The 18,897-nt window shown below is 43.8% G+C and overlaps 1 pseudogene; it reads left to right on the top strand.

Moving 5' to 3' along the window:
• The first annotated feature begins 631 nt into the window (after nucleotides 1–631).
• LOC136451976 (cinnamoyl-CoA reductase 1-like) lies at nucleotides 632–18,897 on the top strand (annotated as a pseudogene).

Genomic DNA, 18,897 nt, shown 5'->3' on the forward strand with positions numbered 1-18,897 from the left:
GAGGCAATTTATTTCGTCTTGCAGCCTTGCAGGTGCTTCGGCATGAACGTCTGGACAGCCGACGGATATGTAGATGTGCTAGCGAGATGAGGCAAATTATTTCTCACTAGCATTGATAGGTCATGGATCGATCACATTGGTTCTAATGACTGCTACTGCTACATGACAGACATCCTTCTAGAAACCATTTTTGCATGAGTCTGTTCCCTCCTTTCTCTTTTCCAAGTGTATACTACAGTATAATCGACACATGAATGAAGAACTGTAAAGCTGAAGGAAGATATTTTTCCTACTGATGAAAAAGGAAAAAAAACAACTACATGAGAGCGAGACGAGGCAATTATTTCGTGGTGCAGGTGCTTCGGCACGCCTGGACAACCGTTGGATCCTTCTAGTCCCACTACAACTGTTAGTAGGTTAGGTTCATGTGTTGCACATGAAGACCCGTTACTAATCGTCAAGATAATGACAGGAACACTCGCTTAGAACGTTATGTTCATGTGGTGCATGTCCTGCTTAGCGGATAGGGCATGGATCACATTGTTGGACCTAGCCTTCTCTCGTTTTCCTTGCTCAAAACGATAGCCAATAAAGAGGCTGTATATGTAGTAGGCTAGTAGCAGAAAAGAAACAACACACTGCCTAGCTAGCACTTGTGACGGTGTCGGAGCTAGCGCGCACCAAATAAACATAGATCGACGGCTCAGCAATCAACGGTGAGGACCGATCGATCGAGCATATGGCTCCGCCGGCCGGCGAGCCGCCGCTGGTGTGCGTGACCGGAGCCGGAGGCTTCATTGGGTCGTCGCTCGTCAAAGAGCTGCTCCAGCGTGGCTACCGCGTGAGGGGCACCGCAAGGAACCCTGGTGAGTACGTAGTCTGAGACCACTCAGTTTATTTTATTTATCGGTGGGATTTTGTATATATGCTTCTCTCGCAGATAATGACTCAGTTTTCCCCCCTTTTGTATAGAGGACCGCAAGAATGCCCATCTGCATGCACTGGACGACGGAGCCAAAGAACGCCTCTCTGTGTGCCGTGCTGATGTGTTGGACTACAAGTCGCTCGTTGCGGCATTTAGGCTTTGTGAGGGCGTCTTCCATGTCGCCTGCCCGGTGTCAGAGAACGACCCTGTTAGTTCGATTCTACCGTCAGCCTAGTACTTTGTGAGGGCGTCTTCCATGTCGTAAGCCACAAAGTATATATGTATGTACCTGTATCATGTGAAACATGCAGGAACTCATGGCTGCTGCTATTGAGGGAACGAAGAATGGCATCAACGCTGCTGCAGATATGGGAGTGCAACGCGTGGTGTACACTTCATCCTACGGTGCTGTCCATATGAACCCAAACAGGAGTCCTGATCAGGTTGTGGATGAGAGTTGCTGGAGTGACCTTGAATTCTGCTTAAAAACAAAGGTCTAAGAGCGCTGACCTAACGATGAATAACTGATTCAGAAATTTTAATCGATCTTTCATCGTCCCTAAGTGTATATATATATCCTGTTAACGGAACATGCATGTTGAATTACAGAACTATTACTTCGTCGCGAAGACGGTTGCTGAGAAAACAGCCATGGAGGAGGCATCCAAGAGAGGGATACACCTGGTGGTGGTCGTGCCGGCGTTCACGCTAGGTGAAATGCTCACTACTCCAGATCTAGACATCACTGTCGGTTCAAAAACCCCCTTCACTGCCGGATTTTGAACCGACAGTGGCATACCGACAGTGATGTGGGGTTGACATCACTGTCGGTTCTTAAAAACCGACACTGATCTATAGACAATAGTGTAGGTTCGTGGCTCCACCCGACAGTGTCTAGTTGAATAACACTGCCGGTTTGTAGTCCCCACCGACAGTGACGTTTGCTTCAAGAGTGTCGGTTCTTGCCCAAACCGGCAGTGTAGATCAAGCCAACACTGTCGGATTATGGCTCAAGCCGGCAGTGTTGATCAAGATAACACTGTCGGTTCTTGACCCAAGCCGGCAGTGTTGAGCAAACCAACACTGTCGGTTGATGGCTAAAGTAGGCAGTGTTGATCAAGACAACACTGTCGGTTCATGGCTCAAACCGGCAGTGCGGAGCAAGAGAACACTGTCGGTTCATGGCTCAAGCCGGCAGTGTTGAGCAGTCCAACACTGTTGGTTCATGGCTCAAACCGGCAGTGTCGAGCAAGAGAACAATGTCGGTTCATGGCTCAAGCCGGCAGTGTTGAGCAGTCCAACACTGTTGGTTCATGGCTCTAACCGGCAGTGATGGTTACGACAACACTGCCGGTTTGTTGCTAACAGGTGGTGATGGCCCATTCACATTTTATTGTTTTATAATTTATTTTAATTTATATTTTTTCTTGGGATCGGGTTTCGCTTTATATACGCTACGTAGATGACAGGTCCATAAATATTAAACATTACAAATGTTACAGTTACAGTTCAAATGTTATATCTAGATCTCGATCCCTCAAAACAAAAAAGAAATATTCTCAGACTTCTTACAATAATCTGGCGAGCCGCTCTGGGCCATACTGGTCCTTGTACTTCACGGATTGTGCAATGGAAAATAGTCCATCTTTTTTTAATACCTCGGCTAAGATGAATTTTGACAGCTCCGATTGTAGTGCGACAATCTCCATCTCTAGCAGCCTATCGTGCTTAAATTTTTTGCACTATCGTTCAAAAAAGATGATATCCAAAGAGGAACAGTAAATCATTTTGTTGAATTATTAACAGACATAAATGAAATGGGGATTATACACACCAACTTATTGGCTTCTTCCGATTTCCCGTCGATGTAGCGAAGCATTGCCCACATTACATAAAACCCGCATTCATTGTTTCCCGCCGGCTGTGATAGGTACTTCCCTCCATTTCGACAACCTTGAATGGGACCGGCTTCCCACCGATATGGCTTCTTCGGACACTGAGCAACATTAAAAGGAGAAACATTAGAAAGCGGGTATGTGTGATTAGAAAATAATATGTTATTAGGATCACTTACTAATTCAGCACTGACACCAGTGCATCCAGATGATGAAATGGTTTTTTCTTTGAGTCCCACACCTCGAGCAGATTTTTGGCAAGATTAACACAAATGAAGACAAAATGGTTGCTGCAATCACAGAATCCTAATTATCGAATAATCTTAACGAAAAAAGCATAAAATTAAAAGTCGAGAACACATACTCGCAGTTGTAGGCTAGAAGTATGTGGGTTTTCTTCTTCATCGTGAATTCGTCAAAAACAGCAATCAATCTCGGTTTTAGGTCTTCCACATCACATCCATAGAGGTCTAGACATGTCCTCTTATTGACTCGCATGGGTTCAAGAAGCCTATGTAATCCCATTTACTTTTTAGAATGCAAAATTTTGCTATACACCTACATAAAATCATGAAAAGTGCTCAAAAGTTAATAATTTATGTATCGAGAGAGTAGTTAATTGTAATATCGTGCGTGTAGGGTACTTACATAGTCCACAACGTCAATAGCTGAACATCGAGATCGCGTTTCTGGTATAGCTGGAACAAACACTCCCACTCAACATCGAACTTCTCTTCTTTAGGATAATTGAAAACATGTGGCGAACGGATAATAACCTCAAAACCAAAGTTGTCCATCTCTGTTGCTTGAGCTATGTAATATTCATGTAAATGGCGCATATATGTTGTCAAATTTTTATACTCATGATCGTGAACCAAAAAATTGCCCCTTACATACTTCATTGCTGGTGTTGCTGTCCCTTGTACATCATAATAGATGGTCGTGGCCTCTTCCATGATTAATCCTGGGTTGTCTTCGACGTACTTCTGTATGTTCCTTAAATCTTTATTGTGTATTTCTTTGTCTCTTGTTGTAGCATATTTATTCTGTGTTTGCCTTTTGAATTCGGACTTCAACATAAACGAAGGCAGTGAGGCACAGAGATTGAAGAAACTAATATAATCTTCCTTCTTGATGTGTGCTATAAATTTTTCTTCCATCAAGGAGGTAACGCTGCCACTGAACGGCCTTTTTCTTTTCTGTTGGTCCACTTTGGGAGCATTAGCGACCGAATCCAAGGACCTTTTCTGCGACTACGAGGATGTCCTTGATCTTGTTTTGGGCTGAGGTGGAGGAGGAGGAGGATGACGACGAGAATTCTATTTTTCCGACGCTGATGAAGATGAAGTCAGACGAGGAGGAGGAGGAGGAGGAGGAGGAGTCTCTTTTCTTAGGGCTGATGAAGATGGAGTCAGACGAGGAGGAATAGAAGGAGACCTCTATCTTCTCGGGGGTGATGGCTCCGGATGAGGAGGGGAGTGATCTCTGTTGAGAGATGGTGAGTGATCATCGTAGGTGGGCGAAGACTCGTAGTCGTCCTCATCATCAGAGGACAATTGGTGGTCAAGCTTAATGAAGCACTTGCGCTAGGCCACTTGAGAGCCCTTGTTATGACCAAGTTTTGGCGTGTCTTCCGCTACGGGGTACTCAATAGGTATCTTGTTATACTTCTTATCAAGTATTCTGTCAATGGTGACGCGAGCATACCCCAGTGGAATTGGGCGGCCATTAATTGTCCTGTCTCCCACAGGCTAGGCCTGGCCGAGCGCCACCTTGTCCTTTGTCCATTCCTGACGAATGTACAACCTGACATTAATAGGTTTAGTGATGTCATCCACCGGATGAGGCACATTCACCTCTTCTTCGTCGAGCGGGGTCGATCCACAGCTGTTGCGACCCCTAAACTGTGGGCTAAAGGCAGTAGGAGTAGGGTTTTGTGGTACTGCTGACCCCTTGGACAGTAAAATTTGCTCGACTCGCGCTTCAACGGTCGCCTCAATCCGTGCTTCCATTCTGTCTTCCATCTCTTTTAGTCACCTCAAATACTCTGCCTCATGTTCCTCTCTACCCCTCGAGCAGCTCCGGTAAGTGTTAGATTCTTGGGGGAATGCTAGTTTCCAAGGAACAACACCAGTTCCTCTAGTGCGACCAGGGTGCTCCTTGGTTCCGAGTGCTTAGGTGAGCATGTCTTTCTCCCTATTAGAAGTGCGAGTCCCTTGCCTCACCTCCTCAGTTACCTGGGAGATCCTCTGGATGAGTTCACTCATGGGTACATTTGAGGAGCTAAAGCTCCCGTCCTCGGCGTGCCGTACATTCCTCTCCATACAGTATATTACCGATCTGGGCTCCCAATCGGCGGTCTCAACCTAAACGCCTTCCTCAGCAAGGCGATCCATCTTTTGAAGTTCTGCTTCAAATTCTGGCATCTTTTTGGCGTAGCCACGAGAGCCGAGATGATGAGGATTCGTCGCTTTCTATGAATTCTCCTTATTCTTCCTGCTCAGTTCTAAGTAGTCCTCGGATAACCTGTATTCCTTGAAAGCCTGCCAGAAGTCCTTCTGCTTGCTAAACTATCCACCATCAAAATCTGGCTCTTTATTTTGGAGGACAAAATTCTTGTACAATGTCCCCTTAAAATTCTTGAAGCATGTTCCCATGATTTCTTTTGCTTTTTTCTTGACTAACTCCCTATCATACTCGGCTGAGAAAGTGAAATACTCTAGGATCTTAACATCCCATATGTAATCCTTCTCGCTTTCAGGAACCCTCCACCAGTCATCATCTTTCCCAATCCACTTCCTATACTTAATCAGGATGAAGTCCCTAACAAGTAACCCGAGGATGGTCTTGTATTTGGTCAAAGCTATAGGCGGTGAGAGTGGATCCCCCGAATTCATCGAACTCAGTAATGTGCCAGTGTGTATTCCTACCAATAGGAACCTTTGACACGCCTCGCTTGGATCTGGCCTTCCTGCTACCCGAACCCTCTGGCTCCTCGGCCGGTGGAGGCTCCTGCTAGAGACACCATGTAAGCTATGACCCTCTCAATTGATTAGTGTGTGTGACTACATTGTGACATGATACCAAAGTTACCTGGCCATCTTGGTCATTTTTACCTAGATTGAGCAAGCCGGACGGGGTCCATGGCTGCTCGTTCTCACCGACTTGATTAACACCGTCACCGTTTGTCGGATCATGTAGCTCTCCCGTCCCAGCAATATCTACCGCTTCTTGTTGCCAATCAGTTCTTCGGCGATAGGGTAACAGGCGACGATTAGTCATGGTTGTGACACAATCGTGGTTAGTTTTGGCCATGGACAACTACTAATAGCATATGTTCATATATATATATATAATATGTTTAATGCAAAGTCTAATAATAAGTCCACATACAACAAAGTCAAATAATAGCATATGTTCACCTAGAACAAATTTATTGTTTGATTGACCACATACAACAAAGTCCACCTACTCTTCTACGAAACTAAGCCTACATCAACTTCCAAATAAGAAAAGCGATGACCATAGTCATAAATAAAAGCATGACATCTTTCCAAGACCAATGAGCAATTCTCCTAATCTTCACACCTCCGGCAGGTGGCTTCTCTTCAATATCCAGTGCCAGCGGATGGCCATAGTTTGCATTCATTGGACCATAGTAGGCCAGTTGCCCATGGTTTGCAAGGTAGGCCGGATGACTATAGTAGGCCCTCAAAGCTTCAGCTTCTGTGTTGTATTTTTTATGCAAATTACTAGGGTAGCGATTGACTTGAGCATAGCAATCTTCCTAGGTTCGATAAATCCTAGGCATGTGACCAACATGCACTACATACCATGCCATGGTTGCCTATACATTTAAGTAAATTAGGCATGCGGTAAGTGGTAATGGTAACTCACTGAACAAGAGTTATTATTCAAGTTATATGGCCAAACTAATTCTATTTAGTGTTCTTTATCCTTGACATGATAAAAATTTACCTCAATAATTGGATTGTTTATTATTCGGAGATTAATGTGGTTTAGTAATCATACTTGCTGCTGCTGCCGAGCCAATTTTAAAAGTTGTTTTTAACTTTTTTTCTAGAACAAACATCTATAGATGCATTTTTTAAGCATGCTATACATTCCCCCTAAGATTGAATCCCCAAACAATCAAATATTGCTATAGTGTAATTTGGTGGTCCAGGACCGTGACAACATGTCTCTGAAAATAGAATTATTTTTAAAATATACTAAAACTTATACAAGAAATAAATAATTTCTTGTAGTATATATAAGAAAATATTAGATGAAAGGTCAAAGCAAAACCTCTACAACAGAAAGAAAATAGGCAAGTCATTGTAATTAACCAACATGACCAGTCAAATAAAGTAGGACCCAATCAAAATATTAGAGTTGCATACATTCTTCATCTTTAAAACTATTTTAAAAAAATTAGTCCTATAGGTCTAAAATATATATACTCCATCCTCACATCCAAAAACATTGAGCATCGGTGGCACTACAGACTAGACATTCATGATTAAACTGTATGCTAGCATTGCAATAAAGTAGCAGTAGCATAAATTATGGCAAGTAAATTATCATATCAAACAATAAGTTGTAGTACTTGGTAAATGAAAAGCCTCTACTGATTCAAGTAAGCAGTTGTGGGACAAATCAGCTAGAAATTCTTATCTAACTCTTACACAAACAGAACACTTAGCGGGCATTTCATCTAACACTTAGCGGGCAGTGAGCCACACACTCACCGTGTGGGTGGTAAAGCAGCTGTCCGCGAGCGCTCCAAAAGGCCTAGGCAGTGCTCCGGCGTCAGGCGGTGGACGGCGTGGGGAGTGCTCCCACGTGGGGCAGTGCACGGGCATCAGCGTCGAAGAAGAGGAGCGCGGGGTTGGGAACGGCGGCGCGGGGAGCGGTGGACGGTTGCTCCGGCGTGGGGCGATGCACGGGCCTCAGCATCGAAGAAGAGGAGCGCGGGGCTGGGAACGGCGGCGCGTGGGGCGGTGGACGGGTGCTCTGGCGTGGGGCGGTGCACGAGCGTCGGCGTCAAAGAAGAGGAGTGTGGGGAACGGTTGGCGTGAGGTTGAAATTTGGATAATTTCAACCTACGGTGGCCTTTTATACCAGATCTCATCACTGCCGGTTCTAACTAGAACCGGCAGTGATGTACCCCCATCACTGCCGGTCCATTCTTTAAACCGGCAGTGATGCAGGAATATAAATTGAAAGAAAATGCAAAAAAATTATGTTTCATCCCTGATTCGAACCGAAGCCTACAAGTTCTAGAGCAGCGGACAAACCATTGAGCTATTACCTGATTTCGGAGAGTTTGAAGGTATTTATTCCTTTGAGTGATTATCTATCCCTGCTTTGCGCGTAGGCCCTTCAACTCCCCGGCCACACTGGTCGCGTGGTTCCCATGAAGATTGAAGAGCCGCTGTTTACCGAGGAGTCCCCACGAAGAGACGTTGTCCTTGGACTGGTCGTGGCCCTTCAGTTCCCCACGAAGAGACACCGCGTTTACTCCCCGGCCACGCTACTCGCGCCGGTTCCCAAACGCAGGCACGCGCGCTCTGTCTTCCCAACGCATGCGCAATGGCGGTTCAATGGAGTTCCCAACACAGGCGCGCTCCGTCTTCCGAGGGGTGGGAGTTATTGCACCATGATCAGTTCCACCCATAGACACACCTATATAAGCTAGGCCACCATGCACGCAGTCGGCCGCCATTGCACCACCGCGTGTCAAGAAAGCGAAGCACACCCTTCCCACGCACACCTCGCTTTGGCCCTCGACGACCACCCACTGCCACAATGCCTCACCGCTTGAAGACAACATGGGCGATGCTGAACCCGTTGTCCTCACGTCGCCCCCCAACGCCTCCACCGATGCCATCGTCCGAATCAGACCTCGAGGTGAACCTCGAGGACGATCCAGACTGTGAGACCGCATCGGAGGAGGAACCGGAACCTCTTTCGGTGGAGGAGGTCATCTTCAACTCATTGGAGATGGCTCAGAAGGAGGAGGAGGACCGGCACCTCCATGCCATCACACAGAAGGAGACCGACGACTGCATCCTGAAGCACGTCGTTGAGATCTCCAAGGAGGAGGAGCGCCGTCGCGAGGAGGAGGAGGAGCGCCGCCACCGCTAGGAGCAGGAGACCAAGCAGCGTCTCGCGATGGATGCGGAACGGCACCGGCGCAGGGCTGAGTGAAAGAAGCGCGAAGAGGAGCACTGGCAGCAGGGGGACGACGACGTATGCAGCACCGGCAATAATTAGTAGCACTAGTGATTAATCTATGTCTTAGGACAATGTAATAATTTACTGGTGCTCAAAAAACCATGTCGTCGAATCCTTTATTTGATCATCTTCACCTTGGTGCTGAGAAATACCGTGTTGCAGCATGTCTGTGTTCTGGCAGTGATGGAGGTACATCACTGCCGCGCCATTCTTTAAACCGACAGTGATTTTAGTGTAGCGGTTATAGCATAAGTAAATTATCTTTTCATCTCCATTCGAATACCTCCTACTGGCACAACGGTTAAGACCCCGCAACTTAGCCCCTGATACCCGTGTTCGAATCCCGGGCACTCTAATTTTTTTGGTATAATTTTATTATTTATTAAGTGGTGTAAAGGTAAAAAAGACAAAATAAATAAACCAAACACACATCCTATACTATCGCAGCGGTTAAGTGTCTGAACTCTGTAGTCCGAGACCTGAGCTCAAACACGAGGGCTGGCACAATTATTTTTTAATTTTTTATATATCACTGTCGGTTTTCAAAATCAACCGACAGTGATAACAAGCATCACTGTCGGTTTTTTCTCATCACTGTCGATTTATTGAAACCGACAGTGATGTTTATATATATTAAAAATTATTTTACATACTGAATAAATAGAAGCATATGTATTCATATGTCAAAATGGCTTGAATTTTTTTTGGCAAGCTTGTACACCTAAATTAAGACCCCACACAGGATCTTAGGTTTTTATGATCATTTTTTTATTTATTATATTTTTCTCTGTGCCCAATGAGACAAAAGAGGGTGAATTTCATCTTGGACCCAATAGATTTTTTCATCCACCTCCATAAAATTCTTATTCCTAGGGCACATTAGAGACTGTGTAAAAGTTTGGCACCATTCCGGATCTTTTCGTGGGTAGACTCAGTTCAACCTATAATTAAACGGTCTCGTCGCATGGAAATTCAATTAAACCTCAGAAAGTAGCAAACCATCTCTGAAAAATCCCAAACTTGGTGTTTACTTCACACGTGGCACGTGCAAGCCTGAGAAAAATTTTGAGACAAATATGACACCGGAATGTATATTTCTAGTTGCCCAACAAATATTACACGAATTACATGCATGACAATAATTAAACACACAAAGCCGTACATATTAAAATTAGAATCCAATTAAACTACGACCTTGAAAACCTACTAAATAAACATTAATTACCATCAAAATCACTACCGGGATCGATCGGGCCACGCACACTAACATACCTCTGTAGCCATATATGGTAATTGATGTCACAGATTATGTATCCGCTTGTATCGATGAAGTCCAATGCCCGTATGAGTGCACTCTCTCGTGCCTCATAATACCGAAAGAATGGTCGGCCATAGATGTAACCTACTGAATGACCACTGCCCCTGTTAGTAATCCTTATGCAGTACTAGCATCCTTCTGTAGTAAGCTGGTCGAGATTTCCATTGCAGAACTCCCAATCGTACCTGAGTTGCTCCGTAGCTTGGTCTAGAACGGCCCACAAGCCACATGCAGCATAGGTAAGATCCTGTAGCGCAATCTACATATGGAGAAAAAGAAAAAAATTAGAGAATGTTATTATAATATTAAACAACAAATAACCACGACTCAGGTATAAGTGACCATTTTACCACATCTGCATGTTTGTAGCTCGCAAACCATTCGCTTGCTTGTGGGACGGGGATATCACCAGCATTCAAAGCAAGTGCCTTGAAGTGCGGGAAATCAGGCACATCATAGCAAATACGTCGAAGTGCCTCTAAACAAATGCGCACGACAGTTAATTGGGCGCTTATCATATCTGAGCTCGGTATTTTGGTCTTGTGGATATGGTTCCGATGATTTGAACCCCTCACAGGGATGAAAAAACTGAGTTCACATGTCCATAGCCGACCACTTGTATTAAATGTCGTGTTCTCAACGATGTCCGAGATAAAGAACCAGCTAAGTGCTGTTCATAGCCAATCTATTGGGGATATAGTCTGCGACATATATATGCATGCAATAATGATATTAAACTAATTACAGTTATTTGTTAGCATAAAAAAACAAAAGATGTTGGAAAATATTTCATACAATAGCTGGAACAGGGAACCGTGGAATGGCCATGTTAGGAGCGAATGGCTCATCGCCAGGGTGGAAACATGGTTCTTGTGGTGGAGGAGGTCCGTTGTTCATACCACCTGATCGATAAAATGCAAAAAAATATGAACTTAAAATATATGCACAAAAAATTCTTCCAAGTAAAATATGGCAACATAATTAAATATAGGTCGAATGCAAGGAATAAGAATATATATAAATGTAGAATGCAAAGAAACATGAATATAAATATAGATCAAATGAATATAGATAGAATATTAGAGAAGACAACATATCAATACCATTGAAAAATGCAGGAGCCATGACCAAATCATGTAGAGAGAGAGAGTGGATGTCTTGAGAAGTGAGAGTGAAACGTGAGAAATGAGACTGAGAGAGTTCGTGGGTGGGTGGGATCGATGTATGTGGCTGGCAGTTTGTTTTATATAGGGGGCATGGACATCACTGCTGGTTTTTAAATAGAACCGACGGTGAAGGTGTATATCACTACCGGTTTTTAAATAGAACCGACAGTGAATGTGACTATCAGTGCCGGTTTCTAAATAGAACCGACAGTGAATGTGCATATAAGTAAAGGATATATTTATTTAGATACTACAGTGGGAAAGTTTTAACAACAACGATATATTTATTTAGATAGTAATGAAATACATAAAAAAATTACAAAAAAATTAGAAATAAGTTACATATACGATAACAAAGACCTATTTGCGTACAGGTCAATGTTACCATCAATGTGTATCAACACATTATAATTTAACCACCTCAGTAGCATTCTTCTAGCACCAACTAGGGTCAAACAATAGCACCGAGGTGGTCTACGAGCTATACCGGTTGGAGATAACAAGGTGGCATCGATGAATCCATGCCTCTGCTGTACATGGCCTTTTTCTCGGTACAGTCCAGAGCACATCAGATTCAGCTTGGCACCGCACCGATGAACCAATGCCGCTTCGGGATGGGAAATTGCCCAGAGCACACCAGGTCTCTCTGGACATACAGTCTAGAGCGCACCATAGCGGATGGCTCTATGAACCTCGTGGCATCTCCAATCTTCGGTGTTGCTCTATCTTCAGTAGCATTCTTCTAGTACCTCATATGTGCACCATTTTGGTGGACTACAATGCATAATGATATCTGTGGTTTGTTGTGAGAGGAAAACATTATATCATGGCTGATAAGGCCTGGCTAAAATCAACATGCATGGAGAGGCTAGCTCCTGGCCGAGAGCCATTTTATAGGGGCTAGCAGTCGTGGTACATTTTTATTTCTAAACTAAAGTTGTCGGAGTAGGTGGGAGCAATGTTCCAATGGTTGTGGTCATGGAAGCACTGTTGGCATGTGAGGAGCATCTACACATCACTGTCGGTTTTAGTTTAAAAACCGACACTGAATTGGGCCTTCTGTGTCGGTTTGAGCAACCAACTGTGATAGAAGATATCACTGCCGGTTTTGAACCCAAAACCGGCAGTGAAGGGCCCTGCAGCCAACTTTAGGTAAAAAAAATATAAAAAAACAGTGTCGGTTTGGAGCCTGCCATCGCAGCCTTTTGTAAAAAATATAAAAAAGTTTAGCCCGCCTGGGATTCGAGTGTGAGTCTCAGAGTACAGAGTGCGTGGCCTTAACCGCTGAGCTAGAATAGGGAGTTCACTTAGTTTACTTTTCTTTATTTATTTATTAATAGAAATAATGCAGTTAGTTTATATTCTAAAATAACATAAAAATTTATGTCTTGATTATTTAATTCTATGATAATGAATTAATGGTCTATAATTATCAAATAATAGTGTTTGTGAACATCATCTTAATATTTGATTACATAGTCAATAATTAAATTGTAGAGATGCGCACAAAATATAAATTAAATATTCAGTGCGAATTACTGATACAACATTTGCATAATGATTACATAGTTAACAATAATCTAACTATCTTTATGTGCATCAACAATGAGGGCCTTATTGTGATCAATTTGTACGTAAGCAGATTTGTCACCCTCTTGAAGGATAGGTAGGGGTACGTTCGCCCCGAATGTAGGCATTTCCTGATAGCCCCTGTAGTCTTCTTCGTCCGTCACTCCATCGACACCGACAATCTTTCTTTTCCCTTCTAGGACTACTTTTAGCCTTCCTTTTGTCTTGTTGTCCCTTGCATAGAAGACTTACATAACATCTCTTGCAAGGACGAATGGGTCGTCTCTGTTTGCGGTCTTAGTGAGATCAACGGTAGTAAACCCTTCACTGTCAGTGTTGATTTTCTCGAGCCGGACCCACTGGCAACAAAAAAGAGCTGCCTTCAACGGACCGTAGGCTAGCTCCCATATCTCCTCTATGAAACCATAGTATGTCGCCTGCACGTTGCCGTTTTTGTCGTGAGCATCAAAACGAACACCACAATTTTGGTATGTGCTCTTTCCATCTTGTTTTTGTGTGTAAAATGTGAATCCATTGATCTCATACCCTTGGTACTTAAGATATGTACTCAAAGGTCCCTTGGCTAAGGCATCCAGGTGATTACCCAACTTTATTCCAAGCAAGCGACGTCACAACCAGCTGACAAATTCCTCCTTATATTTTTTATCCAGCCAAGCCTGTGACTTACTCGGATACATAGTTTGCAGCGATTGCCTATGCTTGTCAATGTATGGCATCACACCCTCGGCTTGCTGGAGAATAGCGAACTATGCCTGTCTGAAAGAAACAAAGTCATCTACTGTAACAGATTTCTCCCCGACCATTCCTTTGCCATGTAGTCTTCCCTCATGACGAGATTTTGGAACTCTGACCCTTTTGATGTCCAGATAATATGTGCAGAACTCAATGGCCTCCTCTGTTGACCATCCTTCAACCATGCCCCCTTCTGGCCTAAATCTGTTCCTAACATACCTCCTGAAAACTTTCATCAATCTTTCAAAAGAGAGCATCTGATGCAGGTATATTGGGTCAAGGGCTCTAATTTGGTCAACAAGACGAATGAGCGGATGCAATGAGATATCAAAGTAAGTCGGCGGGAAATGCATCTCAAGCCTAACGAGAGTTTCGGCTATGTCCTGCTGCAGCTGCTCTAACGTGGACACATCAATGACCTTTTTTGAGATCGCGTTGAAGAACGAGCAAAGCTTTATGATTGGGGCGCGGACCTTTGGGGGGAGGATACCATGCAGGCCAATAGGGAGTAGCTGAGTCATAATGACATGACAGTCATGGGCCTTCATAGGGCCATAGTTGAACTTGAGTTCTCTCATGTTCACTAGCCTCTTCGGGTTCACACAGTAGCCCATTGGGACTTTGAGTTCATTGAAGAAAGAAATAAGCACACGCTTTTCTTCCTTCTTCAATGTCTATGACGCAACTGGAAGTTCAAACTGGCCATTCTCTAGCTCCATGGGATACAGCTCCTTCCTGATTCCCAAGTGTTGCATGTCCAGACGTGTGGCTAGTGAATCCTTTGATGTCCCCCTGATGTCCATCAAGGTATTAAGAGTGTTAGCGCACACGTTTTTAATGATGTGCATGGGATCAAGACAGTGGTATACACTCAGAAATGGCCAGTAAGGTAGTTCCAGAAAACTGATTTTTTCTTCCAAACGCTCCCATCAGGCACTGCTACTGCATTGTCCCCCTTCCCAAGGACAACCTCCAGTTTGTTGAGTTCTCGAAGTATCGTAGGCCTGTCTCGATATTTTGGAGCTAAGCGTTTCTCAATAGTATCATTGAAATCTTTTCTGTTCCTGCGGTAAGGGTGATCCTTAGGTAGGAACCTACGGTGTCCCATATAAACTATCTTTGAGTTATTTGGCAGATTTACCGCATCAATGTCGTCCAAGCACTCGACACATCCAGTATAGCCTTTTGTCTTCTCTCTAGACAACGAACCTCGACCTGTTAGGTCGGTGATTGTAGCGATAAGTACTCCCTTGATCGTGACATGTTCCATTTTTGTACTTGTCCCAAACATCCGGCACACCCTTTTCAAACATCTCCACTAGTTCATCGATCACTGGTTCTAGAAACACATCGATGTCATTCCTAGGCTGTCTTGGCCCTTGGATCAGTAGTGGTATCTGGATGTACGACCGCTTCATACAGACCCAAGGTGGAAGGTTGTATATATAGAGCGTCACTGGCCAGGTGCTATGATTGCTTCTAACCTAGTCGAAAGGATTCATCCCATCTGTGCTCAAAGCAAACCAAAGGTACCTTACCTCTCCACCGATGTCCTTATAGAACATAGCATTGACAGTCCTTCAGTCATGCCCATCGGCGGGGTGCCTCATCATTGTATCTTTCTTACGCTCTTCGCCATGCCAGCGCAACAGCTTGGCTAACTTTGCACATACAAATAGCCTATGCACCCAGGGAGCTATAGGGAAATACCAAACGACCTTTACGAGACCTCCTCTGGTCTTGGTACCCTCATCTGACGGCCCTTCCTTATACCATGGAGTTTCATACTTGGGGCACTTGTCCATGTCTTTGTATTTTTCTCCATGGTACAATATGCAATCATTGGAACACGCGTGGATTTTTTCAACCTCGAGGCCGATGGGGCAGATCATTTCTTGGCTAAGTATGTATTTTCTAGCAACTCATTTTTTTTCTAGGAGCATTTTCTGTATTATAGCTAACAACTGATCGAAGCCTTTATCGCTCAATCCATTTGTCGATTTGAACTCTAACAGCATGATGTCGGCTTCCAGTTTGCTTATTGGACAATTCCTATACAATGGTGTTTTACCATCTTGTCTCATTTTCTCTAGCTTTCTCAGATATCTTTCACTAAGACATCCGGTCTCTACATTACGTAGCAGCTGAGAAATGCCATCGTTATCCTCGGTGTCGTCAAGCTAGCGTGTTCCTAAACATATTATTAACTGTGGCCATAGGTTCCGTATTGACACCGGGTTCCTCGTCAGCATAGTGGATGGCTACGTCAGGTATGTCCACATCATCATCGTTTTCCCACAGAACATTCACACCAACCTCGCCATGCATAGTCCATATCGTATAGTTTGGCATGAACCCCCTGGTAATCAAGTGTGATCGTATAGACTCAATTTGACGAAAGTTCCTATGATTCTTGCAATCTTTGCATGGGTAGAAGACAGGGTTCCCATTCCCAGCATGGGCTTTGGCATCGGTGATAAACTGGCTGACGCCATGCATGTACCGCTTGTCCATTCAGGACAGATGCATCCACTCTCGATCCATCTCTGCACACAAAAATACTGAGACAGTAATTACAAAGAATTAATAAGAAATCGAGCTTCATGAACAACAATTGTAGCTCGAAAGTACCATTTTTGGAAAACATTATTGTACACTAATTATTGAAAAATTGAAATTGGTAGCTCCAGCCCTGTAAATTGAAAATCGTAGTAAAAACAATTATTGCACAATATTGAAGAACAACTATTATACTCTACTTCTAAGAACTAAATATAGCATCACATACTAACAATGATGATCTTGACCACCATGGAATAATTAGCTAGGAATTTAAATGTGTTCATAGACACCAACCTTTTGGATGATGGATTTACCATAATTTGAGCCTTGCACAAATGTCCAATTGGAAAAGTGCTCTCTAGAATGGAGAAAGAACTAGAATGAGAATCAAGCAATGTAGCCATCAAAACGAAGCTAATTAAGCAACAAAATCAAAGGAGTGGATGTTTGTTACTAACCTTAAAGCAAAAAGATCAAGCCATTCTTTAAAATCCAAGCACTAGCTTCATGGTGAAGAGCAGCCGCAACAATGGAGGGAAGGGCCCAAAAGCGCGCCTCTGTTCTCGGGATGGAAGAGGGGAGGAAGAAGAGGACGGCTGTAGCCTTTTTGTGTTGTAGGCTTATCACCATTGGCTCTTGGCTAGAACCGACAGTGATAGTGTCCAATCACTGTCGGCTCTTGGTTTAAACCGGCAGTGATGAGTGCCCGCCAAAACACTACCGGTTCAAGCCACAAACCGGCAGTGATGTGATCCTTCACTGCCGGTTTTAGCCCAGCCCCAATCATTTTTTCATTTTCAAGCTCATAACCGGCAGGGAAAGTACGTCACTGCCGGTTCTCACAAATCCGACAGTGATGAGGCCAGCAGTGATGTGCAAATCTAGCGTAGTGGCTGCAGCCGGTGCTGCACCTGGCGATGTACATGCTCATTGTCTCCTACATGAAGGGCACCAGGAAGGCGTGCCCGAATGCTGTCTCCGGGTTTGTCGATGTGCAGGATGTTGCGCGTGCCCATGTGTTGGTGTACAAAACCCCCACTGTGCATGGACGCTACCTCTGCATTGGCGAAGTGGTGCACCGGTTGGAGTTTATTCAAATGATGAGAGAGCTCTTCCCACAGTATCCGATCACCGCTAAGTAAATCTCTCTCTCTCTCTCTATAGTCTCCACACTACTTATTTCAAGTTCAAACATATTGAGATATCCTTGCAATGGCGACGAGTTTACTTTGTAGCACTATTTTTGTGGAAAATCCATATGATTCTTAAACAGAAATGCTATATAACACACGTGTGTTTTAGCACTAAAAACACATGGATTTTTAGTCCATTGTCAGCCTGTTCGGTTGGCTGGTTCGTATCGTTGCTGGTTCGTGAAGAAGTACTGCTGGCTGGTTTGTGTGAGACAAAAATATTGTTCCGGCTGGAAATTTACGATCGTTTACGACAAGCCACAGCCAAACGAACAGGCTGTGTATCGTTGCCTGCGTTCGTCTGCCAAGCCATGATCGTGTCAGGTCTGCGTCCTAGTCTTGTCGGAGATGACGGTGGTGTAGCTTCCTGGTCCCTAGCGCGAGGCAGGTGGTAATAACGGCGGGCAAGCCGGTGGTCGTGTCAGGTCTGCGTCCCAGTCTTGTCGGAGCAGATGACGGTGGTGCAGCTTCCTGGTCCCGAGCGCGGGGCAGGTGGTGATGACCTTGTCCTCTTGTCCTTGCATAAAAAAATTGTTTATTGTGATATGTGGATTTGTAGATCTGTGATCTTATGATTGTCTAGGAGGATGGAAGTTGTTGGATCTTAATTCTATGGTGTAAAAAAATTCATGTGTTAAAACTGCATAAAACACATGGTTGTTGGGTAGATAGACTCTTCTTAAAAACAAAACAAAAAAACATGGCACAAAAGCATCAGCCCTAGTACTTTACGTTAGTTATAAGAAATGATATAAGATGTTTGTACCAAATTAAAGTATTTTCAACATAATATTGTGTTGATAATTTGCTGGAATCATCTTGTAAGACAAATAATGATGCTTCAAGGTGTGTTTCAGAAGTTAAAACAACAATATAGGAATATTAAAAAATCGTCATCCATATGCAGCAAGTATAGTACTCCGGCCTAGACAAAATTAAAATGGCTTCTTGTATTGTTTAATTGACTATTCGTTCTTGACTTATAAACAATGTAAACAAACTCCCATAGTTTGTTAAAAGATCACTAAAGCAACTTAATTTAGCCTTTGATCTGTAAAAAAACATGTGTGTGTGATATTTTACTTACTCCTATTTTTGTCCACCATTTAGGTGTAAGGATGAAAATGCACCAAAGGTCAAACCGTACAAGTTTTGTACAAAAAGACCACAGGCTCTGGGCATGAAGTTCACTCTGAAAGAAAGTTTACACAAGACAGTGATATGCCTACAATAACAAGGTCATATCCCAAAGCTCCCCCACAAGTCGGCCTTGTGA

This window comes from Miscanthus floridulus, chromosome 5, assembly GCF_019320115.1.
Source record: "Miscanthus floridulus cultivar M001 chromosome 5, ASM1932011v1, whole genome shotgun sequence".
Lineage (NCBI taxonomy): Eukaryota > Viridiplantae > Streptophyta > Magnoliopsida > Poales > Poaceae > Miscanthus > Miscanthus floridulus.